The sequence below is a fragment of the Myotis yumanensis genome, unplaced genomic scaffold (genome assembly GCF_028538775.1).
Source record: "Myotis yumanensis isolate MYYU_CA2020_CCGP unplaced genomic scaffold, mMyoYum1.0.hap1 SCAF_8, whole genome shotgun sequence".
Taxonomy (NCBI): domain Eukaryota; kingdom Metazoa; phylum Chordata; class Mammalia; order Chiroptera; family Vespertilionidae; genus Myotis; species Myotis yumanensis.
Window position 1 is genome coordinate 1,961,076 of NW_027223759.1, and position 25,182 is coordinate 1,986,257.

Genomic DNA, 25,182 nt, shown 5'->3' on the forward strand with positions numbered 1-25,182 from the left:
AGAGCACAAGTGCTGGGATTTACGCTGGGGACACAAGGCTGGTACAAGAGCCACAAATCCATACACGCGAGACACCCCATAAACAAGATGAAGCATAAAAGCCACATGGTCCTGTCAAGATATGCAGAAGAAGCATTGGATACAACCCAGCGCCCAGTTATGACAAAACTCTCAGCAAAGTGGGAATAGAGGGAACGTCCCTCAACATAATGAAGGTCACACCCATACTAACACCGTCCTCAGTGGGAGAGCTCTGAAGCCATCCCCTTAAGGTCAGGAACAAGACAGGGGTGTCCACTCACCCTTTCTGTTCGACATGGCCCTGGAGGTTGGAAAGGAAGAAGTAAACCTGCCCTTACTTGCAGATGCCACGGTCCTGTATATAGAGAAACCTAATATTCAGCAAGAACCCACCAGAACTGATAAATACAGCAAGTAGCAGGATACACATAAACATTCAGAAGTTGGTTGCCATTTTATACCCCAGTAATGAACTATCAGAAAGGGAAACTAAGAAAACAACGTCACTTTTACAATTGGGAAAAGAAAGAAAGAAAACCTGAAGAAAGACACTGAAGAAAGAAATTGAAACAAATAAATGTAAGCATGTGCCGTGCTCACAGGTAGGGAGAATGACATCATTAAAATGTCCACGCCACCCACAGCCATCTGCAGACTCAATACAATTCCCATTAAAACACTGGGGACATTTTTTCATAGAACTAGAATAATCCAAAAATTTATATGGAACCACAAAATACCCTGAATAGCTACAGTGATCTTAGGAAAGAACAATAAAGTTGGAGGCATCATGCTACCTGATATTGAAGTATTCTACAAGGCCATGTTTTAAAATAAAAATTTAAATCAAAGCATTATGGTACTGGCCTGAAAACTGACACAGATCAATGGAACAGAATAGAGAGTTCAGAAATTAACCCACATCTATATGGTTAATTAATCTCTGACCAGGGAGGCAAGAACATACAAAGGAATAAAAACAGTCTATTTAATAGATGGTGCTGGGAAAATTGGACAGATCCATGCAACATATGGGATGAGACCACCTTCTTACACCACCCACCAGGATAAACTTAACATGGATTAAAGGCAAATGTGAACCGGAGACCATGAAACTTCTAGAAGGTAAATAAGCAGTAAAATCTCGGACACTGCTCTTCGCCCGATTTTCTTCTGACATCTCTATCTGGGCAAGGAAGACAAAAGAGAAATAAACCAATGGAACTACATCACATTAGAAGCAAAGGGCACTGTCAGCAAAACAAACAGATAACCTACCGAGCAGGGGAAAATGTTTGTCAATGACACACTTGATCAGGGGTTATTATCCAAAACGTATAAAGAACTCATACAACGCAACCCCAAGAACCTAACAGTCCAACGACAGGAATAAACACGTCTCCATCCCGGTAGCCAAGAGGCACATGGGAAGATGCTCTCCATCACCAACCGTCAGAAGGAGGCACATTGAAACGACAACGCGGTACCACTCACCCCTGTCAGAATGGCATCAGCAAGCGCTGGGAGGATGAGGAGAGAAGGGAGCCCCCGTGCACCGCTGGTGGGAATGCAGACGGTGCCGCCGCTGCGGAGAACAGTGTGGCGTTTCCTCAAAACGTTAAAATGGAACTGCCTTCTGACGCAGCATTTCCACTTCCAGGAATATATCCCAAAACACGGATTCCAAAGAACATGTGCAGTGAACACATGCTCACTGCAGTGTTATTTCCAGCACCCAGGATATGGAAGCAACCCACATGCCTATTAACAGACAAGTGGATTAAAAAAACCGGCTGTAGCCCTAACTGGTTTGGCTCAGTGGATAGGGCGTCGGCCTGCGGACTGAAGGGTCCCAGGTTCGATTCCGGCCAAGGGCATGTACCTGGGTTGCGGGCACATCCCCAGTAGGGGGTGTGCAGGAGGCGGCTGATCGATGTTTCTCTCTCGTCGATGTTTCTAACTCTCTATCCCTCTCCCTTCCTCTCTGTAAAAAATCAATAAAAATATATATTTTTTAAAAAGCTGGCTGTACTTATATACAATGTAATATTACTCAGCCATGAAAAGAATGGCATCTTACCATTCCTGACAGCCTGCACAGGACTAGAGGGTATTATGCCAAGTGAAATAAGTCAATCAGAAAAGACAAGTACCATGTGACTTCCACTCTATGTGGAATCTAAGGAACGGAACAAAGTGAACAATAAGACAAAATACACACAGTATCACAGACACAGAGGACACACTGGTGGCTGCCAGAGTAAGTGAGGTGGGGGGATGTGGTAGCAAAGGGGCAAGTTTAACAAAGTAGAAATTGGTGGTCCCACAACGGTCACAGGGAGGGAGGCACAGCACAGGGGACACAGTGAGTAACGCTGCAATAACCGTGTGGGGCCCGGCGGGCACTGGAAATAGAGGGAGACGCTTGGCCAAGTATATGATTGTTTGCCCACTATGCTGCCCACCTGAAACCAATGCAAACTAGCACTGGATGCAAACGGTAATTGCAAAGTAAGATTTAAATCAGAAAAAAAAAAAATGTCCTAAAAAATGCTTTGAAATCCAGTTCTTCAACACAAATTAGTTATAATCACATTCCTTTCTGCAGTTTTTTTTTTTTTTTTTTTTTTTTTTTGCCCATTTCCGCATGTGGAATTATGGAAAAACTTGTTGAAATAAATTTTGACTTGTCCTCAATTTTATTACTGAATACTTTCAAAAGAACATGAAAATGAACACAGAGATTAGTAACAGATCCCACAAAAAAGATAAGCAATTTAGATTAAATAGCAAATAACAAATAAGACTTTCCAAAATAGAAAGTAACAAAATTGTGAGTCCTTAAAAATGATAATACATAGATACAAATATTATTTATTATATAACAGGAATTTAAATATATATATACATATATATATGTATACACACACACATACACACATAGAGAGATACTAGTCAAATTTTGCTTTATGAAAAAATATAGATGAGAAATCGTACACCCCTTATTCATTGATTGACTCATAAATAATTTAGTGAATACTCTTTCTTGGTATCTATTTCATGGAACAGTATTTGCATTAAGTCACTTTCCAAATAAAAGACAACATAACATCAAAACCGTTTGGAACAGAAGGGACTTAAGCAAGACACAGCGAGGATTTCACAATGTTTTAGGGAAAAATTATTCAACAAACTGCATTGTTGTTCAGTTTCCCCCTTAGTGGCTCCAGGATGGAGGAGTCGGACCCTCGTGGTCTATGCGCATGTGTGTGCTTGGGTGTCCCCTTCCTCGGAACTTCCATTTGTGACTGAGTAATGTGATGGCCATTTGACTTCTGTGTCTCCCACAGCACGGAGCTCCAACGCTCCTATAATTTCCTCATGGCCGCAGGCTCTGATGAGGTGTCGACGTGCGTTGTGTGCCTGACTGGAGCCCAGTAACTGGACACAGCTGCCTCCTGGGGAGCCTGACAGATTCTTGTCGTTGGAAGCCAAGGGGCGCGGCTGCGGGGAGCTGGGAGGCTGAGGGGAGACAGAGAGGGAGCCCTCCTTCTGAAGGAGAAGCGCCCAGATTCTTGGCCAGTGCTCGCTCTTCTCTGAGCCAACTGCCACATCCACAGGGTTCACCCCCCATCCACAGGGGTTCACCCCCATCTACAGGGTTCACCCCCCATCCACAGGGGTTCACCCCACATCCACAGGGGTTCACCCCCACATCCACAGGGTTCACCCCCACATCCACAGGGTTCACCCCCATCCACAGGGGTTCACCCCACATCCACAGAGGTTCACCCCCCCATCCACAGGGTTCACCCCCATCCACAGGGTTCACCCCACATCCACAGGGGTTCACCCCCATCCACAGGGTTCACCCCCCATCCACAGCGGTTCACCCCACATCCACAGAGGTTCACCCCACATCCACAGGGTTCACCCCCACATCCACAGGGTTCACCCCTATCCACAGGGGTTCACCCCACATCCACAGAGGTTCACCCCCCCATCCACAGGGTTCACCCCCATCCACAGGGTTCACCCCCATCCACAGGGTTCACCCCACATCCACAGGGGTTCACCCCCATCCACAGGGTTCACCCCCCATCCACAGCGGTTCACCCCACATCCACAGAGGTTCACCCCACATCACACAGGGTTCACCCCCACATCCACAGGGTTCACCCCTATCCACAGGGGTTCACCCCACATCCACAGAGGTTCACCCCCCATCCACAGGGTTCACCCCCCATCCACAGGGTTCACCCCCATCCACAGGGTTCACCCCACATCCACAGGGGTTCACCCCCCATCCACAGGTTCACCCCCCCATCCACAGCGGTTCACCCCACATCCACAGAGGTTCACCCCACATCCACAGGGTTCACCACCCCCCATCCACAGGGGTTACACCCCCACATCCACAGGGGTTCAGCCCACACCCATAGGGGTTCATCCCCCATCCACAGAGGTTACACCCCCACATCCACAGGGGTTCAGCCCACACCCATAGGGGTTCACCCCCCACATCCACAGGGGTTCACCCCCCACATCCACAGAGGTTACACCCACATCCATGGAGGTTACAAGGAGAAACGATGATAAAGGACATTGGCCCCTGGAGGGAAGCAGCCTGGCTCCCTGTTCTCCGTATCGTGGGCAGGGACTGGGGAACATGAAGCCCTGTCTCTGAAGGACAATCCCAACTGTAAAGAGCAGAACAGCGCCCCCACGCCCCGACCCCCCCCCCCCCCCCCCCCCCCCCCCCCCCCCGCCCGGCTGCGTCGCCCTTGCTGTCCCAGCTCCTCGGAGACGAGTGTGTGCTCGGTGACTACCTGCTTCACGCCACCCAAGTGCACTTTGATCATAAACGCTTCTCATCATTTCTAAACATCTCGGATCCTGGACATCTTTCAAATATGTATTGTTCCTTGTTTTATAAAACAGCGAACCCAGAAGATAAAGCATTTTTTTCTAAATTGTGGTTTTAAACCATATACAGCAAAATAACAGTAATAGTGAAAGCTGCAATTAGTTGGGGACCACATTATGGAGGGGATCTGCTAAGCACTTCATGTGGGTCACGTCTTCTAAACCTTAGAAGGAGTTCCACCCTGCAAAGGCAGGGAGTTCTATTCCCGCGAGCAGTCAGTGTGCTGGAGATGACCTTGGCTTGTGCATGCTTGTGCATTGGTTTTAGGGTTCTCGGGGGTCTTCTCTTCCAGGGGGGCCCTGACCTGTGCTGTCGGGCCAAGCACTCACTCCAGGGCATGGTTCTGGGAGCAAGGATGTGGCCGCTTTGCCTCAGCTGAAGGCCTCGTGTCCAGCTAAGCGCCTTCACGCTGGCCACGCCCAGTTCCCCAGGTCTCCCCGCACCACGCCGCCTCTGCAGTCTGCCCAGCTCTGCACCCGCTTCTGGTCTAGGATGTCCTCCCAGAGGCACACCCTAGAGATCGGCAGCTCAGGCCTGGCCCGGCCCGGAGGGCGATGGCTTCTCTGGATGCTTCCTCTCTAGCGCTCCCCTCCCGCTGGCAGCCTGGAGAGCTGGCCCCAGCTCACTCCTGGGGAGCAGACCGGGTGCCTCTGGCAGCCTCCTTCTCTGGCCTGTGGCTCAGAATCAACCTCAAAAGTATCGCATGCGAGCAGGAGCCAGGCTCCCGAGGCTCCGCATCCCTATTTTATTTTTATTGATTTGGGGGGGGGGGGGGGGGGGAGAGAGAGAGAGAGAGAACCAGAAGCCTGGGGTGCCCTGCCCTGGCCAGAATCAGTGCACAGGAGGGTGCTCCAATCCACTGAGCCCACCCAGGGTAGAATTCTATTTTAAAAGCAAGATCTAAAGGTAAAACCAAAACATTTATTTATTTATTCATTTATTTATTTTCTTGTTAATTCTCACCTGAGAATATTTTTTCCATTGATTTTTAGAGAGTGGAAAGGAGAGGGGAAGGGAGGGGAGGGGAGGGGAGGGGAAGGGAGGGGAGGGGAGGAGAAATACCTCCTGCATATGCCCCAACCTGGATGGGATTGAACCTGCTACCATTCGGTGGGTGGCCACGGCTCTAACCACTGAGCAACTGGCTGGGGCAAAACCAAAACATTTTATTAAATATATTTTTATTGATTTCAGAAAGAAAGGGAGAGGGAGAACGAGATAGAAACATCAGTGATGAGAATCACTGATTGGTTGCCTCCTGCATGCCCCCTACTGGGGATTGAGCCTGCAACCTGGGCTTGTGCCCTGACCAGGAATCGAACCCAAGACCCTTCAGTCCACATTCTATCCACTGAGCCAAACCAGCTAGGGCTAACCAAAACATTTTAAATAAAAAAGTTGAGAATATGAAATAATACATGTGACATAAACATTTAGGTTGTAGGCATGGAATTTAATACTTTTTGTTGTTTTATCATAGAACATCAGACAGACTGGATTTGCTTATCATGAGCCTACCAGTGGTCGGCAAACTCACTAGTCAACAGAGCCAAATATCAACAGTACAACGATTGAAATTTCTTCTGAGAGCCAAATTTTTTCAACTTAAACTATATAGGTAGGTACATTGTTATTAACTTAATTAGGGTCCTCCTAAGGCTTAGGAAGAGCCACACTCAAGGGGCCAAAGAGCCGCATGTGGCTCGCGAGCCACAGTTTGCTGGCCACGGGCCTAGACCATCGTACCTGTAGTAAAGTAACTCATGGGGATATTATTTCTTTTTAAGGTCAAGAACGTGGAAAAGATACACAACTAAAGAGCTGAACACACGGATACCGATCAGTTCTCACGCTGACGGTGCCTTTTGCATGTGTTTGACGGTGACTGACACGCGGACAGGCAGTTCACGTGCTTTGACTCCAGCCGTATCTTCCCCGTCCGCACCCGCGACGGGCAGAGGGAGCAACAGCCTTGGCTGCATGACATCTAGAGTTTTGAAGAATCTGAGCACATACTTGAATGATACACATGTTATGTCAACTCCGCAGAGGGAATAACTTTAACAATATTGTTAACCTAACACAGCGGGGTCGTCTGCCAACAGTATTCTAAACGAATACGGGAAAAAGTGCTAGTTGGTGTTTTACAATTTACTTTTCACTATTGATATAGTTTACACAACAGAGATACATGTCCTCTTTAGCGTTTTAATACCGCTTTTAGCATAATTATAGTTATAAGTTGAGTTTTACTGTCATCTTTAAAAGCTCTTAAGGTTTTATTTTGCCACAGATGCAGCCATGAGATAATTAGCATTAAAAGTCCTTAGGAATTTTGCTTCATTATGTTATTAAACTTAATAGTTTCGTGGAAACAATTCCCTTTGAACATGATCGTGGACAAGCGGCTCTGTCTTTCACTTTCTCATTTTTTTACTTATTTCAGAGATAGCAGAGCCCTGGCCGGTGTGCTGAGTGCTTAGAGTGTCGGCCCGCACACTGAAGGGAGGCAGGTTCGATTCTGGTCAAGGGCACATACCTGGGTTGCAGGTTTGTTCCCCGATCCCGGGTCAGAGTGCTGCTTAGGGCGACCAATTGATGTGTCTCTCTCACATCGATGTTTCTCTCTCTCTTTCTCTCTCTCTCTCTCTCTCTCTCTCTCTCTCTCTCTCCTCTTCCCCACTCCCCTTCCACTCTACAAAACCAATGGAGAAAATATTCTGGGGTGAGGACTAACAACAACAACAACAACAACCAAAAAACATACAAACACACAGGAACAGCAGACTTTAAAGTGCAGGAAGTGTGCAGGGAATCTCCAGTCTGGTTAAAAGTGTGGTGGGGAATCTGTGGAGCTGGGAAGCGAGGAACAGGTCACTGGCAGCATGTTCTGTCACATGCATTTTAAAGGTGAAGACATGATCCTCTCGATGCTCAGACTAGCAGGTCCCCAGGTAAAGCACACGGGCCTTTCTCGTGCACCAGCTGTGCGATGTTCACAAGTCCGTGAACTTTTCCGTAAGTCTCACTAACACGCCCACGAACGGTTGCGAGATGCAAATACTGAAGCAAAGACTCAACATGGAAGCCCCTCCGCACAGAGAGCAGCTTGACATCTCCAGGGACCGAGGCACCAAGGCCTTTTAGGAAGATGCTCAGGCCCACGAACCTGCCACTCCACGTGGAACAGACGCACAGGGAGGAGCGGCCCAGTGAGCACCTGCACAGACGCGCTGCCCGCAGCGGCCAGGAGTGGGTGGCGGCATTTTTCCTCACGGCAGAAGCAAGCAGTAAGGGGAGCCCAGTTTCTGCTTCCCTGAGAAGCTAAAATGCTCCACACTGGAGCTCAGCCCGTGTTTACCGGCTCACCTGAGCTTGCTGTGGCAGGGGGGAGCAAGTCCTCCTGACAACACAGAGGTGCCTCCCTGTTCCCTTGGAAACCACCCCCTCCATCTCTCTGCTCTCTCTGTGGGGTTTTTCTTGATCTCAAGTCACTTTGCTGTGATCACAGGAGGTCCTGGGGTTACGTCGGAGATCCGTTCCTACGGCAATGTAACGTGATTTTCGCCGGAAGTCGGAACCACCTACATCAGCACCTACGTCACTCACATGAAGCACAGACACAGCAGTCATGAAGGGAAACAGTAAAAAAAATTTAAAAGGAAGATAACAATCCCTGACCTTTACTTGTGGTAAATCCTACATAATAAAAGGGTGATATGCAAATTGACCCTAAAGGCAGAACGACCGGGAATGACCAGTCGCTATGATGAGCACTGACCACCAGGGGGCAGACACTCAATGCAGGAGCTGCCCCTGGTGGTTAGTGCGCTCCCAAAGTGGGAGCTCCCCTCAGCCACAAGCCGGGCTGACCGCTGGAAGCGCAGCAGCAGTGGCAGGAGCCTCTCCCGCCTCCTCGGCAGCACTAAGGATGTCCCCGCTGACCCCCCAGGGCTCCCGGGCTGCCAGAGGCATGTCTGACTGCCAGCTTAGGCCTGATCCCCTGGGGAGCAGGCCTAAGCCGGCAGGTGGACATCCCCTGAGGGGTCCCGGACTGTGAGAGGGTGAATGCTGGGCTGAGCTCCCCACCCCCCAGTGCACAAATTTTCATGCACCGAGCCTCTAGTAAATAATAAAAAACATAAAGTACATATGTGCATATGTCAAAATAATGGAACCTTTTATATACATATATATAAATAAATGGGAGATGGTGACGTAACCACGAAAAAACATACATTGAGTCCAACGTAACCTGAGGACTGCTGTATATTCTAGGATATTTCTTTGAGTTTTTCCTCCATATGGCTAAGTTAGTTTTCAACAGTGTTTATTCTATTATTTTATTTTTCTAGTTAGTTTAAAGATTGTAACTAGGTGCAAAGTACTCATTTTCATTCTCTTGATTGTTCCAGTTTATACTCAGTTCAGTCCTACTTTATGAATGTTATATTCCCTTGATTCTATTATGTATATAGATTTATATTTAGAATTTCTGTTTTTATTCCTTGAATTATCTTTATTTTTTTATCAATTTCTTTCTCTTACTTGATCTGGTCTCAAGTAGTTGATGATATTTGACCATTCATTGATATCCTATATAATAAAAGCCTAATAAGCAAATCAACCAAACAGCGGAATGACCGGTCGCTATGATGCGTACTGACCACCAGGGGGCAGATGCTCAACACAGGAGCTGTCCCCAGCCTGCAGGCCCCAGGCCAGCCAAGGCGGGTGCCAGCAGGGCCCCCCCCCCCCGATTACCCCGCCAGTTGCCCCGCAGATGGCCCTGATTGCTGGCCAGGCCTAGGGACCCTACCCATGCACAGTTTTCATGCATCAGGCCTCCAGTTTATTAAGGAAAGGCTATGCTGACGGTAGAGGCCAATGACAGGCGTTCTGTGCAGCCTGTCTGTAGAGCAGACCTCTCTCCAGAGGCTCCAGTATGTGGAGGGCAGATTGACGGGCAAGATTCACTTTAAATGCAAGAAGAAGCATCCAGGCTATCACTTTAATCAACAAGGAGACATTTCCTCAGGGAACAGAACACTTTCATGTATTTTTTTTCCTGTTGGCATCTTCAGATAAGACATTTTCCAAAATTTTGTGGATTTCCCCAAGCTCTAATTAAGAAATCAATAGGAAAGGAACATTCTTAAGTAAGAAATACGTGTAACACAGGAAGGTCTCTGTATTTTAGCTTGGAAAACTCAACCTACCAGCACTGGATGAGGATGCTAAAACCCCCTGCCTCTTTGCTTATACTATACAATTAAGGGACTGGGAAAATGCCCGAGTCACTCTCCCAGAGCAGCATGCTAATTGACGGGCCGGATGAAGAATCTGAGTCACTCTGTCCCTATTGGGATAGATAATTCCACCAGGGCCCGTGGCCTGTAATTTAGATCAATAAATGGTGGTTTCTTAACTCTTGTAAACTGAGAATCATTTATGTATTTATTTCTCTCTCTTTATGTTTGGCCTTTAAAGATCAAGTTACTGTACTTATAGCAATGGCCCTGCGGGTAAACAGTTACCAGTAGGGGTGGGCGAAAGGGTAGAAAGGGGAAGTAAGAATGTTGAGGATACAATTTCTTCCAGCAACTGGGATCATGAAAAACTAATGTTCAGACATAAAAATATAACTTGATGTGTGGCTATGGTTTTGTCTTAGATGCATTACTTTTTGGAGCTCTGACTCAGACTCATGTGCCTCTCAAAACCCCTTTTTTGTTTTTTGAATTTTTATAAGATTATTTGAGCCAAACCAATGACATATAGTGGGAGCAAGATCTCAAATGCTCCCTCAAAATCCCTTTTCAAAGGAAATGCTCCCCTTCTTTGATGGCCAGCTACCGGATTACTTTCTCTGCCATGGTCTGTCCCGGCAGCCACTGGCTCTACTGCACAGCGGGCTGTGTTTCTATCTTCCTTCAAACCATCCTATTCCTCTATGATGGTCCCACAGGGTCCTGTTTTCGTTAGTGCTGCGTACTCATATCCCTGGAACAAAGCGAGCGTTTAATACATTTCACTGGATGAATGACAGATGCAGGAATCAGGCCGCTAAGCTGTACATCTGGTAAAAGTATTTCCTCCGTGTGCATTGTCCAGAAGAGCTCAATCACAATTGAAACCACCTCAGGATCAGTGGCCACACTCTTCGATGAGGAAGCTGGTCTGTCATGCTATTTTAATGATAAGAATGCTGGTCACGCTGCCCTAGTTATTTGATGCTAAGATTTTCAGAGATTTATGTTTGGTTCACATCTTGGGGGCTGAATTTCATCTTTCTTAATTGTTGTTATATTTTGCCATATTTCGTATTTGGAGTGTTTGCTTCCATTATGTGTAATGATCAGGTAACCAAACCTTCATCAGCATTGTAATTTTAAGGTGGTCAGTGCCTTGAATGGTCATTAAACAACATTTTTCAGTGGGAATTGAAAGACATAAGACATTTTGCAGTTGTTCAAATTAGTCTTAAACTCTTCTTCCGTACCTGACTTGTGAGCATGTCTTTTGTTAAACCTATAATAGAGTTAGCGCAGCTAAGACAAAAGCGTAACTTAATTTTCACTTACTTTTTTAATTTTTTAAAAAATGACTCATGGCTTTCTTACTTATGAAAAAGAACATGTGAATCCAAATTCTCTTTGTTACCTGCTTTATTTTCCACCAAGGAAGGAAAAATAAATAAATTCAACCAGGTGTTAGGCAGAAATGTGTGTTGCTGCAGCTAATAATATGCCATGCTTTCTTAATGGAAATTGTGAGTATGCTTTTTGCCTGAATCACATCCCATGTCAATTTAAACTAAGACTCCATTAAAAGAGGAAATAATTAAAACTTTACATATAATTAAATAGTCCAATTATTCACCTTCTTCATCAATAGGTGCGGTGGACATAGGAATGGGGTTGGTCATAGTCATGAGCTTGATGGCAGGGCCAGAGTAACAATGACCGGTGGGTATCAGAGGAGGAGGAGGAACACATGCTTGAACTGAGTGTGTGACCCAGGGACACATAGATGGAGTATTCGGTGGTGCAGATCACTGCTCTGAGGCCAGACCACTGAGTTCACATCCTGACTCAGTTCCTAAGTGTGAGACTGGGCAAGTCTCTTAACCTCTCTATGCCCCTGTTAATTCACCTGTAACGTGGGGACAGTAATAACACCTAACTAATAGGTGATTGCGATGATTAAATGAGTTAATATGTGTTGCTCAGAAGGAGTAATTAGAAGATAGCAAGCAGTGTTAGGAATTACTTTATCACTACTGTCTGAGGGAATGTAATATAAAGAGGCAATGAGAGCCCTATCTGGTTTGGATCAGTGGATAGAGCATTGGCCTGTGGACTGAAGGGTGCCTGGGTTGTGGGCTCGATCCCCAGTGGGGGGCGTGCAGGAGGCAGCCAATCAATGATTCTCTGTCATCATTGATGTTTCTATCTCTCTCCTTCTCCCTTCCTCTCTGAAATCAATAAAAATACATATTTTTAAACAGAGGCAGTGAGAGGTAGGTTATGTTTAATGTCTTAGAAGTTGAACAGTAAAGATATTCATCATTGAACTCTGCTAGATGTATAACTCAAACTTCCTGGAATTTTTAGTGGAAAGCTTAGATAAAAGAATAATATAAACAAGCCAGCATTATTGATTAACTCTTTGCCCCTTCTAACTGAAACATTATTCTCCTTCAATTATCCAACCCTCAAATAGGTAGGCGTCCACTATGCTTAAAAGGAAGCTCATCTTTTTGAAGTGGGCTGGATTTGGTCAAAATCAAATTAATCAAAATAAAAATCAAATTAATTCTATCCTCCATCTTCTGTGCAAGTGTTTGGCAACTGAGGTTTAAGTGACTCACCTTGTAGTACTGCTCTTAAGTCTCTAGCTTGGCCTAATCAAACACTTAGGGGAGTTAAAATGGGCTTCTTTGAGGGATATTTGCTTGATGTTATGATGGAGCCCATGAAGATAAAGCTTATTCACGTTCTTCTATACATTATTCTGTTCTCTATGTGAGAAACGTATTTTCATAAACATAAAAATAACTGAATTTATCACAAAAATATACCATTATTAAGCCTCAAAAATTTATCTATGTCAAAAACATGGTCATAATTTCTAATTCAAATGTTGAGTACCATGCTAACATCTTTTAATATGGAACCACCATACTCTTTCCAATTTCATTGGAAACATGGAAGAAAATTGAAACTCACAACAACAAAGAAATTATACAGAAATTAAATTGCTAAATCTACAAGAATTAAGAAAAAAAATCTTCATAATCTACCCACTGTTACATCTTCCAACAGATACCGGGTAAGAGAAATACTAAGTAGATTCCCACCTTCCCTGGAGACCTACAGCTCTTCACAACCTCCAGTCTGACCTCCAGGACCAGGAAAGAGAACTTTCGGGAACAGTGGGACGCTGCATCAGAGCTGTGACCTGAGAAAAGTGTGGCGGCAAAGGAAGCTGGTCTAGGACCAATACACATGCAACACTTTTGGAATCAAAGGCAAAGAGAACATTCTTTCACCAAAACGACGACAAAGAAACCCACCGTGCACAGAACCAGTTTGTTACTGACAAGGGACTACAACGAAGCCAGCTTTCGCTCTGTGCCACACGACTTCAGAAGCAGAGTTAGCGCCATCTGACGGGGTAGCAAAGTCACCGCTGAAGGCATGAGTGTCCTGGCAGGTTTTCTCTCAGGAGCAAAAACAACAGAGACATACAAGTTCATACGAATCAAAAAACTAAGCGTCCTGATAACATGAACAGTACAACAAAGAAAAATAATCACATAAAAACACTGGAAACCATCACTAAGTCTTATTAAACAAGAGGTAATTGTTTATGATTATTTACAATTTATATATTTATAATAATTGTGGATATATGAAACATGAACACAAATCTCAAAAAAACTTTATATATATAAATATCTCACACCAATGGTCACGTAGATCTAAAATGCCAAATTAAATGAATTGAAGTAAACTAACTCAGCAAATAAACTAGTGCCCACACTGAGAACCTGGATGAAGAAGAGAGAAGCTCGATGTCTCCTCAACTCCCATATTAGAGAGGCGGCCTCCCAAATGCTGTCTGTTGGAAATCCAGAGTTGATAAAATAAAATAAAAAACAGAATGAAACAAAGGCATCAAGAAAACCACAAGTGACGTGTGAAAGCAGAGGACGCGATACTAGAACCTCAGCAGAGAGAGCAGGCAGGACTCACTCCTTAGCCAGGGGCCCTCAAACTGCGGCCCTCGGGCCACATGCGGCCCGCCAAAAAACATTTGTTTTCTTACTTCAAAATGAGATATGTGCAGTGTGCATAGGAATTTGTTCATAGTTTTTTTTTAAACTATAGTCCGGCCCTCCAACGGTCTGAGGGACAGTGAACTGGCCCCTGTTTAAAAAGTCTGAGGACCCCTGCTAGGCCGTAAGTGATGGGATAGTCAGGGCCGGTTCCTGCGGGAAAGCAGTTGCTCGTTGCACATCGCAATGCAGCCAAGCCCGCTGCCCACTGAGGACAAGTGAAACCTGACCTGACTCTCCTCTAAAACTCACCGAAAACAACAGAAAGCCGTTTTAAAAAGGAGAAAATACTTCATCGTTGATATAAAAGGACAGCCTTAACCTCACACCGCAAACCCCGGAGCACATTTGCCAGAACTATCAGCCGAACGTTGGTGAGGACGTGCTGAGAGGCGACACTGGCCGACTTGGAGCCGTAGCAGAGCAGATCCCCTACAGCCGGTGTCCCCTGAGGAAGGGCCACCGCAGCCGTAGCAGAGGCCCAGCTGTGCGGTGCTGGCCCAGGGGCAGGCGGAGGGCATATAAGAAACCCAGTCGAATGACGAGGCTGGAAGCTAAGGGGAAGGCGGCCTAAGTAAGTTTTATTTTTGTATTTATTAGGGTTTGGTTTCCAGGCTCAGGGGGACATGGAGAGAACAGGAGAGTGAACGGAGGAGGGGAGCCAGGCCGCAAGCTAGAGGCCTGGGCCCAACAGGAACTGTAGGAAGCCCTGAGGCTCCGGAGCGACACTGGGGGAGCCAGCCTCCAGCATCGCGACTGCGGTGAGACCCACAGAAAACGGGTGCGGGTCCCAGAGAGAGGGCTCTGTTCCTCCCTTCTTTCTTTTTTAAAACATATATTTTTATTGATTTCAGAGAGGAAGGGAAAGGGAGAGAGACAGAAACAACAATGAGAGAGACCCATTGGTCGGCTGCCTCCTGCAGGCCCCACACTGGGGATGGAGCCCGCAACCCGGGATGTGTCCTGACCAGGAATCGAATGGTGACCTCCTGGTTCGTAGGTCAGCACTCAACCCCGTCCCTTCCCTCTGACAGCCACCCCCCTGCTGTGTGTGTTCGCTGGTGTCAGTTGTATATCCCACGCCTGAGGGAAACCACCCGCGGTGGCCACGACATGGGAGCAACCGACGCGTCCTGTGGCAGAGGATGGACAGACAGACAGCACCGGTGGACAGTGGGATGCTGCGCAGCAGAGGACGGGACGAAACACTGCCATTTGCCATAGCACGTCCATGGGTTTGGATGATGAACTGTATTTATTTCACTTCTAAGTGGTTGGGACACAAACTGTAGATGCAAGTAACGCTGTGAATCCTGTTTCACTATCGAAAAATATTCATAATCCTTCCTACAATAGACGCAGAATGAACACTGAGAAACAGTTATAGATTACCACAGAAAGTTTGTGGTAATGATGTTTGGCAATGCTTTTTTAAAACATTATTTCTACTAATCACAAAACCAATTATTTGATTTATCCAATACTTAACTATATAACTATAAATTTCTCTTATTTAGAAATATTTGGAAGAGTATGCAGTATTTTTATGTTTTAAGTTCTTTTGATGTTGACATTGGATTTGCTTCCTGAGAGTCTGGCCACTTTTGAAAAAGAAAAGAATTCTAAGCCATCTTTTACATCCTAGAAACGATTCCATTACTGAAAATAATTCTCATTTACAAAATGGTGAGCTCAGCTGTTTCCCATTTTCATGTTTCATGTACAAACTGCTCACAAGGAATGAAGATGGCATGTGGTGACTCGGAGGGCAGCCCTCCCCATGCTGCAGACTGGGATGTGACTGGCGAGTAGGCCCCGCTGGTTCTCGGGGAAGGAAGACGGCAGCTCACGGGCTTCGGTGGAGAACATTTTTCTAGAAACAGCCCTTTGTGACGTAGAACTCAGGCCTCCTCAGAGCCCGCTCTGCCCTGTCGTCTAGGACACTGTCATCCGGGACAGCCAATGAGGCTGCTCGAGAGGGTCTCTGGGACCTGGACTTGGGCTGCTTGTCTCTCGATTCCCACCTGCAGGGCCTCTGAACCCCCTCATCAGCTCCGCCCTGCCTGTGTGAGACGAGGCCCCCAGCAGTGCCCTCAGGAAGACCAGGCCTCCTGTGCAAGGAGGGGGGCTGGCCATCAGCCTTCGGTGTCAGCCCCGGGAGGCTTTGTCTCAGCTTTTGGGCCAAGGCCAAGTGGGTCCTGAGCAGCCTCAGCCACCGAGTGAGACAGTGAGGACAGCAGGGCGGGGCTCCTGGGGTGAGGAGCTCCCCTGACCTGGGTCTTCGCGCTACAGCTCCCCTGGGGGCCGGCGAAGTGTCGTCATTAAGTGCCTTCTAGTCCGAGGCCTCCCTGCCCAACGCCCGTCCTCTGATCCTGGAGTTACCCCTCGTACATCGGGGAGCACTTCCGGCTCCTGTCAGCATCTGCCCTGAGATGCTTCAGCTCCGCTTGTCCCGCACCGAGAACTGCTTCCTGGGAGCCTAGGGGTGGGGGTGGGGGAGGGGGAGGGGGCAAACAGCAGTGGCTTCCCCCTGAGGCCCTCCAGCTCTGATCACACCACATCCCCCAACCTCCAGCTCCTAGCGGGTCTCATTCACACGCACTTAAAGTCACCACTGAAATGGGTTCCAGTGAAGGTGCTGTTACAATCATCTCTTCTAATATCTGCTGGGCGTCTCTCTCTATTTCACTAACAGCAGGAAGCACTGGGTTTCTCTGAGCACAAACTATATACCAGGTGATTCTAAAACATCAAACTACACGCTTTATGTTGTTTTCCTGCTACGTTGCCACCATTAATTGCAAATCTATATTCTGTGTCGCCTGCTTTCCTTGTGCATCCATGCTGTTGGCTGTGTGACATTCTGCAGATGTTTCCATGTGTCTTGCATTCTTCTTAAATAAGCATCTGGGACACTGTGAGGAGAAGGGAAGATGCTCTGGGGAGTGGGAGGAGGCCTTGCACACGATACTGAAATTCCTGTGTCTCTTCCAGTCTGACCTACAGCATTTGTGGGTAAAATAATAGGAAGGAGAGAACGTCTGTGAGACACTGAGGCCTGCCTTTCAGGATCTGTGGAAGGCGCAGCAGCCTTGCCTGGTCCATCTTACCCACAGTGAGTGAGTAAATAGGATGTGTGCCATGTAGCTTATCTCTTCCTGTTTCTTTTTCTTTTTTTAATATTTTTATTGATTTCACAGAGAAAGTGAGAGAGAGATTAATGATGAGAGAGAACCGTTGGTTGGCTGCCTTCTGCACAACCCCAACTGGGGGTTGAGCCTGCAAACCCAACATGTGCCCTGACTGGGATTGAACCGTGACCTCCTGGTTCATAGGTCAGTGCTCAACCACTGAGCCACACTGGCCGGGCCTATTGCTTTTTGGTTTCAACTCTATCAAAGACACATCACGCAAACATGTCCGTTAACCACTTAAAAAGCCCAGAGTGGTTTTTGTGAGTAGGCTTCCCAGAGGCCTGACTCAGGAGAAAGGACCTATTGCACGAACCCATTCAGGGAGCCGGTGTAATGGCTAGAGATTTGTTCAACTATCAAGTCAGTGGTAAAACACTTTGTAACTAAAGCTGAGATAAAAGGCGAAACATTAGTTTTAAGGAGACTTTGTGGCAAATGTCCTAGAAATACACATTTTTTAAAAGACCGTCTGAACATGTACTAGCCTGCTAATTATCAAGAAATATATTCTAAACTGTACTTTAAAATCAAATGTTTGCCGATTGAAAAATGAGTTAAAATATAAACAAATGTAAAAAATAAAGCAGAATAATGTGACAGTTAGATGACCATTTTGTATTTTTAAGTTTCCGAACAGTTAGGGAAGTCCAACTCTTTTACTCCCTCCCCCACCCGCCCCCAAGGGGTTGATGTCATTTTAAATACTGAGAAGAACTCAAACATCAAATTCAATGCAAGAGAATGTATTTCTGTGTGGGAAGAAGTAAAATCAACACGAATAATGGCCAGACCGTATGGAACCAATTATACCTGGCAATGAAGCGAAAAGGATAGTGTTTCTTTTGTGACATATTTTCCACATTGGTTCCAGCAATCTATGCATCATTAGTAACATCTGTGACCAAGAAAAAAAGGCAGTTAAAGCAAGAGAGAGAGAGGGAGAGAGAGAGAGAGAGTTGACTAGTCCATTTTCTCATTTCATTTCCTGTTTCCCCAACTTGCTTCCCAACAATAGGACATCGCAAAGGAAGCTGGAGAAGGCTGGACACGTGATGTTCCTACAAATATGTTCCCATAAGTCTATGGATACGGCCACCTTTTCCCTCCAGCAAAGCGGGGAGGGGCCAGCCTTCGTTCTCTGGGTGCCTGGCTGGGCTGGGGCCCCTGGCTCTCGCCCTGCGTGGGAGCCGGGTGTTTTGTGCGACACTCCCATGAGGGTAGCGTTTCTTGTTCCCTTTACTCACAGGCAAGCAGCTTCCCCTGGAAGCAAGCGCGGTGCCTCGCAGGACCAGGAAGAGGTTCTCTCCTTCGGGCCGAGTTGAGTCCCAGCTGGTTTCCCGCGTGGTGAGCCGGGCTCGCGTCCTGTGCGGACAGAGAGTTTCCGTGAGGCCCACCTGGCGGACAAGAGTGTGTTGGCTCAGACTCACTGTCTGGATGTTTCCTTTCAAAACATTATTTCAACTGCAACCTTTCAAGACACCAGAGCAAGACTTCACGGAAGCCCATCCTTCTCCCAGGATATCCCAGAAAGAACAACGCCGACCGCGTCCAGCTCATTCCTCATGATGTCAGTCCCTACTACATGCCAGGAGCAGGGTTCAAGGCCGAGGTTAAAAAAATAAAAAACCCATAAAGTTTAATAAAGAACCCACAATACAAAATACATGTCCATCTGTAGCAACATGAGAAATGCATTCGGCGGCCTGCATGTCGTCATGGGAACCTGCTGTCAAAGTCAACGTCACCATTCCGGGGTGGACCGTGCTGTGCTCCGGAATGTCCAGGTCCCTCACAGAAAGCTGACGGGGTGCGTGAGAGGCGAGAGATGGAGAATCGCTAGCGGCCCCAAATCATGTCAAAGGTGAACTTGGGCTGCACCCACCACGTGTAGGTTCTACATTATACATCCTGGCTACTTCCCAGCCATGGGGGCTAGAAGGCTGTTCTCATTTGAAGACAATAACATGGGATAGTGGTTCTGGCAATGAAGTTTAAATATATTTTTATTGATTTCAGAGAGGAAGGGAGGGGGAGAGAAAGATAGAAGCATCAATGATGAGACAGAATCATTGGTTGGCTGCCTCCTGCACGCCCCCTGCTGGGGATTGAGCCTGCAACCCAGGAATGGGCCCTTGATCAGAACTGAACCCGGGACCCTTCAGTCCGCAGGCCGATGCTCTATCCACTGCGTCGGGGCTCACAGTGAGATTTAAATGGCTGTTAAGGCTGGGGCTTCTACTGGCCTCTGAATATTGTTAGAAAACACGAACCCCCTCCTCTCGCTGTGAAAACAGCAATGTTCACAGGACACACAGATCTCCATGACCCTCCCACGCCCCTGCCTGCTGAGCCACATAGGAAACGTGCAGTTGCTGAAGATGTACATTTGGATGGTTACCGCATTCTGTCGCTCTGCCTCTACGGGAGAATGCCAGCTGTGCACTGGTGCACGTGGGGGTGACAAAGCAGTCGTTTAAGAATTCCATTTAGCAGGAATCGTTTTCCAACTGCCTGGTAAGACCTCACTGAGCTCTTTGTTATAAACGGAACACCTAACGCATATCTTAATTCCCTAACAGGACATGACTGTGAACAGAAGTTAGTAATTCTAGAAGAAAGAGCATCTTGAATAATTATCAGGACTGCGAGGCTAAGGTCGAATCATCTGGAACAAAGCATGTGTGCCACGGGCCAAGAATGTTAACATTTAAGAAGCCTGTTAACATTGGACGAGCTGAGCAATACCTTCATTTCCTCTTACAGAAACAATCTCACCTCTCACTCACACACAATATTGTCTTTGCTCTGCATCCTGCAGTTACAGGCATTCCTCCGGCATTTGAAACATGAGCAGGATAGGCTGCTGGGCAGTATGCGAAACCACAGAGGAGTGCGACCAGCTAACGTTTACAATTCATTCTTGCCTGGCCGGGGTGGCTCAGTGGTTGAGTGTCGACCTGTGAACCAGGAGGTCGTGGTTCAATTCCCGGTCAAGGGCACATGCCTGGGTTTCGGGCTTGATCCCCAGTGTGGGGCGTGCAGGAGGCAGCCCATCCATGATGATTCTCTCTCATCATTGATGTTTCTCTCTCTCTCTCTCTCTCTCTCTCTCATCCTCCCTTCCTCTCTGAAATCAATACAAATATATTTTTAAAAAGCCATTCTCATTTTCTATTGTGTTCCCTTCAAACATCTACTCTCCTCTCTTCCACTAGAATTCAGCAAGCTTCCCCATCCCCAGCTTCAGACAGGCTGATGACTGATCCGTCCTTGAGAAATGAGGAGGTCCCGGCTCCTGCAGAGCCTGCCATCCGAGTGACCGTGATAATAACCCTCACCTAAGACCTTCGCTTTTATCAGAATGGTTTTATTTTTTTAGTATCGATGTGTTGGTATATTTTAAACAAAGTCTCCCCTCAGTTTTATCCAAACACAGTGATGCTTTGAAATGTGTATTTATTTTCAAAATGTCTTACAACATTTGTATTTATTTGCAACATTTTCAGGAACACAATTGCGTGCATGGACTATCTAGCACATGATAGGCGTTCTTTAAACATTAATTATAATTTTATTCATATGAAACGCTGACCGACATGCTTGGCCAATGAAAGGTATAGTGCATATTTCTCTATCTTAATTCTTGTTCTTCTGTGTACTTCTCCAGTCCCCAGTACATGGGATTAGACTGTCGTGTTGAAATAAGAATCTTGTAAATGGCGCCCACAACACATAGTGCCTTCTGGTACACACTTCACTTTTACTGCTGACATAAATTCATGGAAGTCATTACAAGTGGCTGGATAGCACAGGATTAGAGAGAATGGTGACCTTTTGAACTTACATTCTCAATAGTCCTAATTACAAAATATTCTTTTGTTTCTAAGAATACAGTCAATGCAGTTATTGTTTCTTACATGCGGTTGTTAATTTTATAACACATTTTCCAAATTCTCTTACAGTCACTCCTACAAAGGGCTCTGACCACTTGTGTGAGTTTGGTCAGAGCGGGCTGCCGGCCAGGGACAGGAAACAGACCACCATTATGCCGAACAACACGCGGCCCCTGACCAGGGAGCAGCGTCGCTGGCCTCGGAGCCCCGCGGCTAAATGTCACGCTGCGCAGCAGTGACCAGTGGCCGTCCAGGGCCGGGCTGTGCCACCCATCACTGACCGGCACGCGGTGGCCTTGCCGGAGCAGCACTAAAGGCTGTGCCTTCAGAAGTGAGCAATGCTCTCCCCACTCAGAGCCTTTCTTCTCAGCCTTCGACAGCAGTAGGAAGCCGATGCCACGCGAGAAAACGAGTCTAATTAGTCGTTTTTAAAGTCACTTGTTACTTGTTAACATGGTACGAGTTGAATTGTCTAACACTGAAAACTCATTTTCCCTCTTGTCCTTTGAAATACACGAGGACTTACAGAAAGATAAAACATTCTAAATTACACTATGAGAGAACATATGTTTTTCTGAGCCAAAGTACGATCTTTGACATAGAAACATTGGATTCTTGGGACCGCAGAGCCAGGCCGAGCAGACGCTCCTGGACTGCGATGGAGAACTGGCTGGGGCTTCAGTGTGAATGGGTCTGAGTGCGAAACTCCAGGGACCCAGTCCCGGGGCTCCCGCCCCCCAGTCTTGTGAGATGGCCGCCAGGACTTGACCAGGTTCCCGGTCAGTATCTGAGAACCCCCGCCCCGTGCGTCCCTCGCAGGGGAGGCAAGGGCCCCATCTGCCCAGCGCTCTGCTTTCCTTTCTTTTTAAAAAATGTTTTCATTGATTTCAGAGAGGAAGCGAGGAGGAGAGATCAGAAACACTGATGAGAGAGAACCATGGATCGGTTGCCTCCTGCACGCCCCACACTGGGGATCGAGCCCACAACCCGGGCCTGTGCCCTGACCGGGAATCAAACTGTGACCCCCTGGTTCATAGGGTGAGGCTCAACCACTGAGCCACCCGGGCTGGCCAGCACTCTATTTTTCTTAAAAAGGCCAACCTTTAAGACAAACAAGTCCACCGAGTCCTCGCTCAGGGGGATTCCCGGAGTCCACTGCCCTGGGGAAGGCAATGCTCCCTCCAGCCGCAGGGGCCCTGACTCACCAGGGAGGAGGGGACCCTGAGAAATGCACACGACACACCTCAGGGCAAGACTGAGACCTGACTTTATAAAACGCTCTCCCTCCCCCGCCACTCAGCGCCACAGGCCTAAGTCCCATGGACAGCATTCCTCCCACCTGGTCACCACGCCCAGCTGCCCAGCTGTCCAGCTGTCCAGGAAACACTACAGGCCCGTCCGAAGGCAAAGCACACGGTGGAGGAGACGAGCGAGCAGCAGCCGGACAGGCAGGGATGTGGACTCACTGGGCTGGAAAGTGAAACAACTGGGATTCGTGCACAAAGGGCGCGGGTGGACCGAGCAGACAGCATGCGATGCACGCAGCGAGATGGAAATCCTATGGGGGAAAGACATTCTAAAGATAAAAACAAAAGCTGTAATAAAAATGTAAAAAGAAGGCTTTGGTGGGTGTTTAAGTAAGAGCATCTCTGAACTAAAGGATAGGGCAATAGGAGCCTCCAAACTGAGAAGCAAGTAAATAAAAATACTGGAAAACAACAACAGAACGTCCAAGGCTGTGGCATAACTGCAAAAGGCGTCGCGTGTGCCTCATGGAGATGCCGAAGGAGAAGACAGACGGACAGGGACCAAGTGTGTGAAACAATCATGAGCGCAATCTTCCTGAACGAAGGCCAGGCACCACGCACAGGCCCAGGGGGCTCAGGGAGCGCCGCAGGGTAACTACACGCGGACATATCATTTCCAAAGTCAAAGACACACCAGCAGCCTAGAGGCCTGAGCACACAAAGAGGAAGAAAAATAAAAATTGCACCGGAATTCCCAGGAACCGTGCCAGCAAGGAAAGGGTAAAGTGAGATGGCGTTCTGAGAGAAAAACCCACCAACCTCGACTTCGGTACCTCAGGCCCTGCTCCTCCACAGCAAAGGGGAAGCAAACAGTTTCTCAAACAAAACCTGAGCAAGTGTGTCGCCAGGAGACAGACCACGCAACAAGTGTGAAGCAAGTGCCTCAGACAGAAAGATAAAATAGAGGTCGGCAACTTGGGTCTCCATGAAGGAAGGGAGAGCATCTAAGAACGAGTGAGAAAAGGTAAAATAAAACTTTTATTTATTTATTCTTCATTCACTTAACAAATAATAGTTTGTGCAAAATAATAATACCGGCATGTATTCAATTATGCAAGCTTATGCATATACCTTATGTGTATGTATACACTTGTATGCATGCTTGGATATAAGCACAACGAGTTACAGCAATGACAAAATCGACAGTTGGAAGGAATTGGGGATATTTTAACATTATACTCTGGGTGCATCTTACCTGCTGCAAACGAGTAACTTGTGATTTTTAGAGGGAGAGGAAGGGTAAGGGAGAGAGAGACAGATACGTCAATGGCTCCCTCTGCACGGCCCCCACGGGGGATCAAGCCCGATACCCGGGCCTGGGCCCTGACCAGGAATCGCACTGGCGACCTCTTGGTTCCTGGGTCGATGCTCAACTGCTGAGCCACACCAGCCGGGCGTGATATATGTTTTTATGTGTCCACTGCAAACGTAATGATGGATAAAATACATACTCATCTGAAAAACAGTTAAGATACTTATTTTGATAGTACCACACAGATTAAATTTGCTTTTATTTTAGATACAAAATGAATATTTTAAATGCCTCCAAATATTGTAGTGGTGAGATTAAAAATACATACACAAACTGTTCATTGTCACAGACAGGCAATTAAAATACAGCCACATTTCTTGGATTAGATCATAACATTTTATTTAGTTAAGTAAGTCTGCGCTAGGCACTTCAGTCATTGTAAAGGCAAGCAGAGATCGAGCCTTTATTGGTCAAAGATATTGGCTGACTTTTAAGAGAAGACATGCATTTGAAATATACAATTCAATTCAAGAGAAAAACAAAGTTGTTCATTTAATATACTCTTATGACCCCCCCCCCATTGCATTTTATCTCATAGGTATTTTTTCAATAAATATCTTACAAAGCTAATCCCTACACATAGTCTTTTTCAAACAGAATCCAAACTAACATAATAACCTAAAATACTTTTAGAAAAAGTTTCCTGTTGCTTCCAAATTAATGAAAAAAAAGTGCAATTACTATGCCACTTGTTTCCAAAAAAATTTGTTGCTGCATTTATCATGAGTTTTATAATTCACTAGAGGCCCGGTGCATGAAATTCATGCAAGAGTAGGCCTTCCTTCCCCCGGCTGCCAGCACTGGCTTCCCTCCGGCAGCCAGCAGGCACCTGGGACCCAGGCTTCCCTATGGCCACCGCTTCGTCTGGAAGGATGTCTGGAATGACATCCGGAAGGACGTCTGGTCTAATTGGCATATTACCCTTTTATTATTATAGATAGCCTCTTACAACTGAGAAATTAGCCATGATGCAGCCTAAGAGGTAAACATATAAAAAGAAGTTAAGTTTAGACGTGTTCACGTAGGTCTAAGATGAGTTGCAGAAGAAAATAGTAGAGGAGAAAAGAACAGAAGATAAACTTTTGAAAGGAAAATGGGTGAGATATTTCCTTGCAGAATATTGAAGACATATAACCTCAGACTGAATGGATCATTGAGAGTACAGAGCAAGATCTCAATGATAAA